The 9,718-nt window shown below is 43.1% G+C and overlaps 1 protein-coding gene across 4 annotated transcripts in view; it reads left to right on the top strand.

Moving 5' to 3' along the window:
- Nucleotides 1-722: 722 nt before the first annotated feature.
- Nucleotides 723-9,718, top strand: part of tenm1 (teneurin transmembrane protein 1) — a 2,164,854-nt gene continuing 2,155,858 nt past the window's right edge. For all 4 annotated transcript variants that reach the window (XM_048544387.1, XM_059651404.1, XM_059651405.1 and 1 more), the window contains exon 1: nt 723-986. The gene's annotated coding sequence lies outside the window, so the exon portion shown is untranslated. The remainder of the gene's footprint in view (nt 987-9,718) is intronic.

The following is a 9,718-nucleotide window of genomic DNA, read 5'->3' as shown; positions in this document are numbered from 1 at the left end:
GAGGTGAGAGTGCTGTCAACTGAGCCACAGCTTACACCGTTTACAAAATAAAAGGTTCTGAAAGTCAGAAGGGTTAGAGGCAAAGCAAACTTTCCTATAACATGTTTGTATCTGAAGATGCCGAAGTTGCAAAGAAAGTGACACAGATGTTGTTGGCACTGTTTCAGAATGAAAAACCATTGTCCATCCTCAACACCAAAGATGGCCTGGCAATAGGAAATATTATTTAATGAATAGGCAGGCTTGGTATGTTAAACAAGGCATTTGTAAGTGAACTTCAAGTACCTTGATATTTAGTGTTTCTTAACATTTGTTGGGCTATGACATGCACAAGTGCTTTATTTGCTCACCACTCATTCCCAGCGTAGAACCAATGTCACTGAAGATTGCATTCATCTTTCGCATTAATCCATTTTGGAACATTTGGACGGCACATGAATGGTTAATACTAGTTTTAATCACCTCAGCTTTGTTGCAAACTTATAAAGTCATTTTGAATCATGCAGAGGTCTGAAAGGCTCTTCTGTTGCTTCTAATATTTTCTTGGCCAAAGACCGTAACTAGTGGATAGGCAAGTGGTATCCAGTTTTTTTTAAAAGTACAAGGAAACATGCTTTCTAAGTGTGATTTGCCCTAGGATTCATTGATATAGAGGTGGAGCTTGCTTGCCAAGCCCAGTGTAATACACACTGTTTTAGTATGCGCATCACATCTTTTCTGCTACACTGCAGGGAGCATGCAGTTTATCGTACAAATGTGCATCCTCTGAGCAGAGGATAAACACTCTCCTACTTGCTCAAAACTGTTTGCCTGGGAAGTGAGGAGCAGAATTGTCTGAGGAAGATTCCAGTAAGCAACATGTTTATTTATTTTTTTTGCCTCCATCAGAGTGTAATTTCTGTCTGTTTCGGAATGTTCACTCACTGAGAAGCAGAAAGCGTACAAGGTTACAGATTAATGAGAGAGGAAGTAACAGCTTGCTCCAGGTAGGAAGCAATTTTATATCAGCATTCATTTGCTTATCACTGTCACAAGCTCAGCATTGTCCAGAGCTGGGTGTCAGCTTTTTAATTCTTGTGTCTAATAGCTAGAACCACTTGAGAAACATTAGATACAAAATAATCTTTTAACTGTTTTTGTGACCTTCATAAGACTTTAGGATGTACCAAACAAAAGGTAATTGGTTCCACAAGACAAACTTTTCTTTTCCACACACATACTTTGAATTTGTAAGATTTTTTAATTGAATAATATGCCCTTGACTTATTTTTGAAGTGGATATTAATTTAGCCATTATTTGTTCTCTAACTGATGCTGTTTGAAACATAGCCAGAGGAACAATACCAGTGGACTGGTAAGGTAAGAAGTGTTCAATCTCAGCCAGTGCTGCTGAATGAAACTGAAAAGAAGCAGCCAAAAACAGTTCGTGGTTGTGATTGAGAAAGGTAGTGACAAATTGGAGACTTGAGATTTTCTTTCTGCTTTTGGTAATCAATACCCACTGCTAAATTGCCACTTCATTGTAAAAGAATTCTAGCGCTGAATTTATTTGCCAGACACAGCAATTATTCCCGGCTCAAACTTTGATCCAGCATCTGAAGTGGATCGCTGATTTTTCTCAGTTACATGCAAGGGTTACAATTTAGCATGCATTGAAATAGCACCTAAAGTGAACTGCACTGTGAAAGACAGCCTGTGGAGAATGTTTTCAGTCTGAGTTCTTCTATACATTAGCATGAAGTAATAGTGATTGTGATATGTCAGGGGTCGGTATAACACAAATAGACAGTATACCTATGCCTGTACACGGCAGGCAAGTTTCCAGATTGATATTCTCACTTCGTATTTTGTGAAAAGTTTTTCTTCAAATCTTACTTCCTTTTTTACTTTATGATCAGAATGAGCTGTGATATGAATAAAATGTGTAAGAAAGTTTTGTCATTAGCTGGCAGGAAACATAATTCCAGTTCTGTTTACTACTTTTCAGCCCGAACCCCAATTCAAGACGTTGCCAATAAATGCCCATTATCATAAAGCTATCCATTTAATATCTTAAATAGAAACTTATTATTTAGAAAATAAGTTTCATATCTTGTATTGATGATCACCTGTGCTTTGTCTTATTCGGTGCTCTGACTAATGATTTCATCTTTTTCTTCTCCATGGGTCTGCTCATCACCAGTAAACTGCCTGAAATATTCAGTGTGTCCCTCATGATTACTCTTCCTTTTTAAAATAAGATTTACTTTAACATGTATCAATTTTTGCCTACTATTTGAACCCGAATTGCAAGTTTGATGGTGAACAAGTTTAGGCTGAATCTTTGACTTTATGGTTGATGGCCAATTACTCAATTAAGCTCTCTGGTATGTGGAGCTGAAATTGTTTTCCTGTTTGAATTGTTTCATTAAAGCCATTATAATTTGAAGAATAAGTTCACTTGATATCCTGCAGGAGTCACACCTACTCTGTTTTGAATGGAATGCATAGCCTAATGCACTGTACATTCTGCTTATTTTCATACACAATACAATAACAGTGAATAGCAATGCTAGCGTTTTGTCTTGAATGCAATGAATGAGCCAGTTAGCTGAGCCTGTTGATTTTTTGACAACCTTTGAGGAGTTAAGACTGTCATAATAAAAGCAGAATGAGAATGTAAATAGGATTAAATTTGAATGCAAAGATGAAGATAGAAATTTAAAAAGTAAACCCTAACTAGCCCAATAAAAAATTTGTTGATGACGACGCAAGATCACAAGAACAAGAATTCATGGATGAGGTTTCAGATGTGTGTTATTTGTACAGAAATTCTAAGCGCATGAGTGAAGTAAAAGCTTCCACCTTTCTCAAACTTTGCACTGAGTTACGATTTCACGATAAATAATGAACAAAGATTTCACTATAGGAAGATATTCCAGCTGTGATATTTTGAAAAGGAAAAACACAAACACAGCAGTGGTCAGGTGGTAAGTTGATGTTATTTTCCAAAAATAATTCCAGCAAAGTGTTGAATTGCATTTTTCTTCTTTTTCTCTCCTCCCCATGCCATTTTCTCACCTCCATTCCTGAAAACGATGACTCACGCAGTGATAGAATTGTCTAGGCACCAGCTGTCTTGCTGTACTTCACTCAAGCGATCAGTCATTCCAAAGTCTCAGCTGTGAATTTTCACAGGTTTTTCAACCATGAAATGTGTGGGCGGTATCAGAGAAAAGCTCTGCTCTTGCTCTCTTCCATAATTCCCCTACAGGTGTATTTCTCAGCATAGGTTCCTGAATAATGGTGAAGAATTTTAAGTGATCCCCACCAAACCTGCGCGTTTATGCTGGATATTGGTGTAGTTCTAGATGAGGCACATACTTAATCTTTATTATAAGGCATCAAGAAGTGTGATTCCTGAGTGAGAGAAGCAATATATTTTTGAATTTGTCCATATATTGTGTACCTCTTGCCCAGATGCTGTGAATATGAAATAATTACTGGTTTGATGTTGCTCCATCTAGTGGTTCATTTGAAAATTGGCAATGCAAATTAAAAGCCGCTCTGGCTGATGTCTACCATAAAGCTGCCCTGAGGGTCAATGTACTGGTTTTACATCATGCTTTGATTCAAAACCCAAACAGATGGAGTGAAAGTCTCTGAGTTGTACAATTGCTTGTCATTTTTGAACTTTTCAATTCAACTAAGGGATCGTTGGTGCACAGCTACCTTTCAAGCTGCATGCAGAAAACTTGAGCCTATAGTGTCTTCTGTTTCATCCATGTGTCTGTTTTTAGCTAGTCGTGTAAAAGGAAAAATGTGAATTGGAAAATGGAGCAGAATAGTTATCAGGGCATAATAATGTATTTGGTGTAATTGGTGGAGTGCACAATAGCACACAATTTTAGCGATTAGGGCAGCGACAAGGTCAAAATAAAAGTGGGAGAGATCACAGATAAAATTCTGAAACAAGCTATAATTTAAAAGGAAGGTTTTTTGGGAAGTAAAAGAAAGCGCAAAATTAATGGAAAGGGATAGAAATTTAGTGAAGACTGCATTGATTTTTGAGATGAACTGCAGAACATTTGTTTCAGATGATTTTGGTGATAGAGTTTGCAAACAATATTGTGATGATTAGAGTAAGGATGGGCGTTATGGGGAAAATGAGAAGTAGAAAATCAAAAAAGAGTTATGGGCATTCGCCTTTACACTTCTGAGATGCTTCTTGGAAACTACTTTTGTGGGATAAGCATTTCCTTGGTCACTATTGAGGGACAATAATGCATTTGACAGTATTTTCTTTGATAATTAAAGCAGTGTTTGCAAACGCATTACTTCTATTACCTGGTTTGTCTAGCTATGTGACATTACATAGTGAAACTGCTATATTTTCTTATAAAATTAAAATAATTCAACTTCTAAAAAAGCATGCATATTAAGAAGCAGATGATAATCTATCTAATAGGGTAGAATTCTATGCTCTACAGAAGGTGATTTAATGATGTGATCAATGCTTTTATAGATCAGTAAAAGAATGAACTTCAATCTGTAGGATACTTTTCACAACCTCTGGAATCCCAAAGAGTTTTGAAGCTACTTAAATATTTTACTACCTCTCAGCTATTGTCATGGTAGGAATTATGGCAAATAACTTTCATGCAGAATGTCTCATCAGTTGTGAGACAAAAAATATTTTGTGTCTGAACCTCTGTGAAAATGTAATCTTTTGGCCTACTGGTCTCTAGATCCTCCCTCGAGCCTTTCTGCCCAGATTCCAAGGCTTGCCCCAACCCTCATTCCTTGCCTGAGACTCCTAGCCTGGTCTTCGACAATTCTCATGGAAATGTTCACAGAAATGAAATTTTCCCACTGTGTCTGATGTGTTAAAAATTTTGAGACTGTTTCAAATACAATTGCCAAAGAGGGATGGTTAAAATTTATGGTGCTGCAGGTGAAAGAAATTGCTGCAGACATTGTAAAAACAAAGCGTTGAAATAAATGCTGGAAGGACTGTCAGTACCTCAACAAGATTTGGTGAGTTCAAGTTACAAGCTACACTCTGTCTGAACTCAATTAATTTTATTACAAATGGCCATGATTCAATAAGTGGTTTGTTCAAGATGCAGTCTAGATGCAGATACAAGGGCAAGGTAAAATTAAATATTCTGTTTATTTTGTCAGACTCCGAGAAGTAAATGGGCCACTTAAGATTCTATAAACAGCAACTTGAAATGGATGTTAATGGAAATGTTTGATCGTTATTACGTTTTGTTAGTTATGAACTGCTGCTTTGCTTTTAAAGTGGTGGGAACAGTCTACCTATGATTATTGAATGAGGTTCATATCAGATTGTTCGATTGTTTCATAGTTGGTTTCAATTCATCATGTTTACACAAACTAAATGTTTACTTTGCTGAGAAACTGAATGCTTTAGATACCTCTTCAATTGTACCTTTACAAAAAATCAAAAACTTCTGTTTCAGAAGCGGAGAAAATTGGAGGGTGTGAGGATTCACAGACCAAAATGATTTGTATTGTAGGAAATAGCTGTGTGCTATTTTGGAAAGAGGAATGGAAAGTAGGGAATCTATCCAAGATATCCTGGAGTGTCCATCTGGAAATGCATGGATAATATGGGATAAATGGAAAATATCCTGTTAGCTGAAGCAGAGATGCGAAGGTTACATTTATATTAACAATGTGGATATATTCAAAAGGTATGTTCAAGACATCTTTTGGTGAATTTAATACATCACGGATAAAGAATATTCTTTTGAATTATGAAACTGGCAAAGTATATACAATGACTGTTCCTAATAGTCAGTCTGTATCTTCTCTCCTTGATTTGCATGTCGAGTAAGTGTTACCCTTGCACTATGATTGGATGTAATGTCACCTTTACAAATCAGCAACAGAAGAATCATTTTTCAGAAACTGATCTTAAAAAGATAAAGCCAGATATTATTAAGGCTTCAAACTTAATATGTTTTGAACACCTAATTTTTTTAAGGATTGTGCTAAATTGATATATTTAAAGTTCTGTGAAATTACCTGAATTGCTGTTTTCTTAAATAAAAATCAAAAAACAAACTGTCATTTTGTTTAACAATATATTTCTCAGATGGTATGTGCTAGTTTTAGCTATTTGCCTACATTACTGGGAGCCCTCATACTGACTGGCTGTAAAACACAGTTCAAACAGGATAGTTTCAGAGATAATGGGAACTGCAGATGCTGGAGAATTCCAAGATAATAAAATGTGAGGCTGGATGAACACAGCAGGCCAAGCAGCATCTCAGGAGCACAAAAGCTGACGTTTCGGGCCTAGACCCTTCATCAGAGAGGGGGATGGGGGGAGGGAACTGGAATAAATAGGGAGAGAGGGGGAGGCGGACCGAAGATGGAGAGTAAAGAAGATAGGTGGAGAGAGTGTAGGTGGGGAGGTAGGGAGGGGATAGGTCAGTCCAGGGAAGACGGACAGTTCAAGGAGGTGGGATGAGGTTAGTAGGTAGCTGGGGGTGCGGCTTGGGGTGGGAGGAAGGGATGGGTGAGAGGAAGAACCGGTTAGGGAGGCAGAGACAGGTTGGACTGGTTTTGGGATGCAGTGGGTGGAGGGGAAGAGCTGGGCTGGTTGTGTGGTGCAGTGGGGGGAGGGGACGAACTGGGCTGGTTTAGGGATGCAGTAGGGGAAGGGGAGATTTTGAAACTGGTGAAGTCCACATTGATACCATATGGCTGCAGGGTTCCCAGGCGGAATATGAGTTGCTGTTCTTGCAACCTTCGGGTGGCATCATTGTGGCAGTGCAAGAGGCCCATGATGGACATATCATCAAGAGAATGGGAGGGGGAGTGGAAATGGTTTGCGACTGGGAGGTGCAGTTGTCCAACCTCATTGTTCCCCAACCCCGCATGGCCCGTTTCTATCTCCTTCCCAAAATCCACAAACCTGCCTGCCCTGGTCGACCCATCGTCTCAGCGTGCTCCTGCCCAACCGAACTCATCTCCACCTATCTGGACTCCATTTTCTCCCCTTTGGTCCAGGAACTCCCCACCTACGTCCGTGACACCACCCACGCCCTCCACCTCCTCCAGGACTTCCAATTCCCTGGCCCGCAACACCTCATATTCACCATGGACGTCCAGTCCCTGTACACCTGCATTCCGCATGGAGATGGCCTCAAGGCCCTCCGCTTCTTCCTGCCCCGCAGGCCTGACCAGGCCCCCTCCACCGACACTCTCATCCACCTAGCTGAACTCGTCCTCACACTCAACAACTTCTCTTTTGACTCCTCCCACTTCCTACAGACTAAGGGGGTGGCCATGGGCACCCGCATGGGCCCCAGCTATGCCTGCCTCTTTGTAGGTTACGTGGAACAGTCCCTCTTCCGCACCTACACAGGCCCCAAACCCCACCTCTTCCTCCGGTACATTGATGACTGTATCGGCGCCGCCTCTTGCTCCCCAGAGGAGCTCGAACAGTTCATCCACTTCACCAACACCTTCCACCCCAACCTTCAGTTCACCTGGGCCATCTCCAGCACATCCCTCACCTTCCTGGATCTCTCAGTCTCCATCTCAGGCAACCAGCTTGTAACTGATGTCCATTTCAAGCCCACCGACTCCCACAGCTACCTAGAATACACCTCCTCCCACCCACCCTCCTGCAAAAATTCCATCCCCTATTCCCAATTCCTCTGCCTCCGCCGCATCTGCTCCCACGATAAGACATTCCACTCCCGCACATCCCAGATGTCCAAGTTCTTTAAGGACCGCAGCTTTCCCCCCACGGTGATCGAGAACGCCCTTGACCGCGTCTCCCGCATTTCCCGCAACACATCCCTCACACCCTGCCCCCGCCACAACCGCCCCAAGAGGATCCCCCTCGTTCTCACACACCACCCTACCAACCTCCGGATACAACGCATTATCCTCCGACACTTCCGCCATTTACAATCCGACCCCACCACCCAAGACATTTTTCCATCCCCTCCCCTGTCTGCTTTCCGGAGAGACCACTCGCTCCGTGACTCCCTTGTTCGCTCCACACTGCCCTCCAACCCCACCACACCCGGCACCTTCCCCTGCAACCGCAGGAAATGCTACACTTGTCCCCACACCTCCTCCCTCACCCCCATCCCAGGCCCCAAGATGACATTCCACATTAAGCAGAGGTTCACCTGCACATCTGCCAATGTGGTATACTGCGTCCACTGTACCCGGTGCGGCTTCCTCTACATTGGGGAAACCAAGCGGAGGCTTGGGGACCGCTTTGCAGAACACCTCCGCTCAGTTCGCAACAAACAACTGCGCCTCCCAGTCGCAAACCATTTCCACTCCCCCTCCCATTCTCTTGATGACATGTCCATCATGGGCCTCCTGCACTGCCACAATGATGCCACCCGAAGGTTGCAGGAACAGCAACTCATATTCCGCCTGGGAACCCTGCAGCCATATGGTATCAATGTGGACTTCACCAGTTTCAAAATCTCCCCTTCCCCTACTGCATCCCTCAACCAGCCCAGTTCGTCCCCTCCCCCCACTGCACCACACAACCAGCCCAGCTCTTCCCCCCCACCCACTGCATCCTAAAACCAGTCCAACCTGTCTCTGCCTCCCTAACCGGTTCTTCCTCTCACCCATCCCTTCCTCCCACCCCAAGCCGCACCCCCAGCTACCTACTAACCTCATCCCACCTCCTTGACCTGTCCGTCTTCCCTGGACTGACCTATCCCCTCCCTACCTCCCCACCTACACTCTCTCCACCTATCTTCTTTACTCTCCATCTTCGGTCCGCCTCCCCCTCTCTCCCTATTTATTCCAGTTCCCTCTCCCCATCCCCCTCTCTGATGAAGGGTCTAGGCCCGAAACATCAGCTTTTGTGCTCCTGAGATGCTGCTTGGCCTGCTGTGTTCATCCAGCCTCACATTTTATTATCTTCAAACAGGATAGTTTGTGGTTTTAGTTTTCAGTTGGGAAAGCCTGCTGAAGACCACCTCTCCCGGTCCTGAAGGATCTTTTGTCGTAAAAGTGTTTTGAAACCTGATCGTACTTTTGAAAAGCAACTGCAAGGCATCTCGCTCATGTGTTTCCTGAGCAAGCATGCAACTACCGAGGCTCCAAAGAAGGTTTCCATGTCAAATGGCTATATCTACCAAGATGCCAGATCAACAGCAATATGAAAGTTTTACCCTTGGTCCTGTTTTGTTCTCTTCAAGATCCAACTACTACTGGTGAAAAGAATTGGTGAAAATCTCCAACACATCCCTCACCTTCCTGGACCTCTCTGTCTCCATCTCAGGCAACCAGCTAGAAACAGATGTCCATTTCAAGCCCACCGACTCCCACAGCTCCTAGAATACACCTCCACCCACCCACTGTTCTGCAAAAATTCCATCCGCTATTCCCAATTCCTTCACCTCCACCGTATCTGCTCCCGGGATGAAGCATTCCACTCCCACACATCCCAGATGTCCGCGTTTTTCATGAACTACAACATCCCCCGCCTCCCACCCTCCTGCTGTGGTTGAGAACGCCCTCGACCGTGTCTCCCGCATTTTCCGCAACACATCCCTCACACCCTGCCCCCGCAATAACCACCCCAAGAGGATCCCCCTCGTTCTCACTTACCACCCCACCGACCTCCGGATACAATGCATCATCCTCCGACACTTCCGCCATCTACAATCCGACCCCACCACCCAAGACATTTTTCCATCCCCATCCTTGTCTGCCTTCC

The sequence above is a fragment of the Stegostoma tigrinum genome, chromosome 15 (genome assembly GCF_030684315.1).
Source record: "Stegostoma tigrinum isolate sSteTig4 chromosome 15, sSteTig4.hap1, whole genome shotgun sequence".
Lineage (NCBI taxonomy): Eukaryota > Metazoa > Chordata > Chondrichthyes > Orectolobiformes > Stegostomatidae > Stegostoma > Stegostoma tigrinum.
This window is presented reverse-complemented; position numbering and strand designations above follow the sequence as displayed.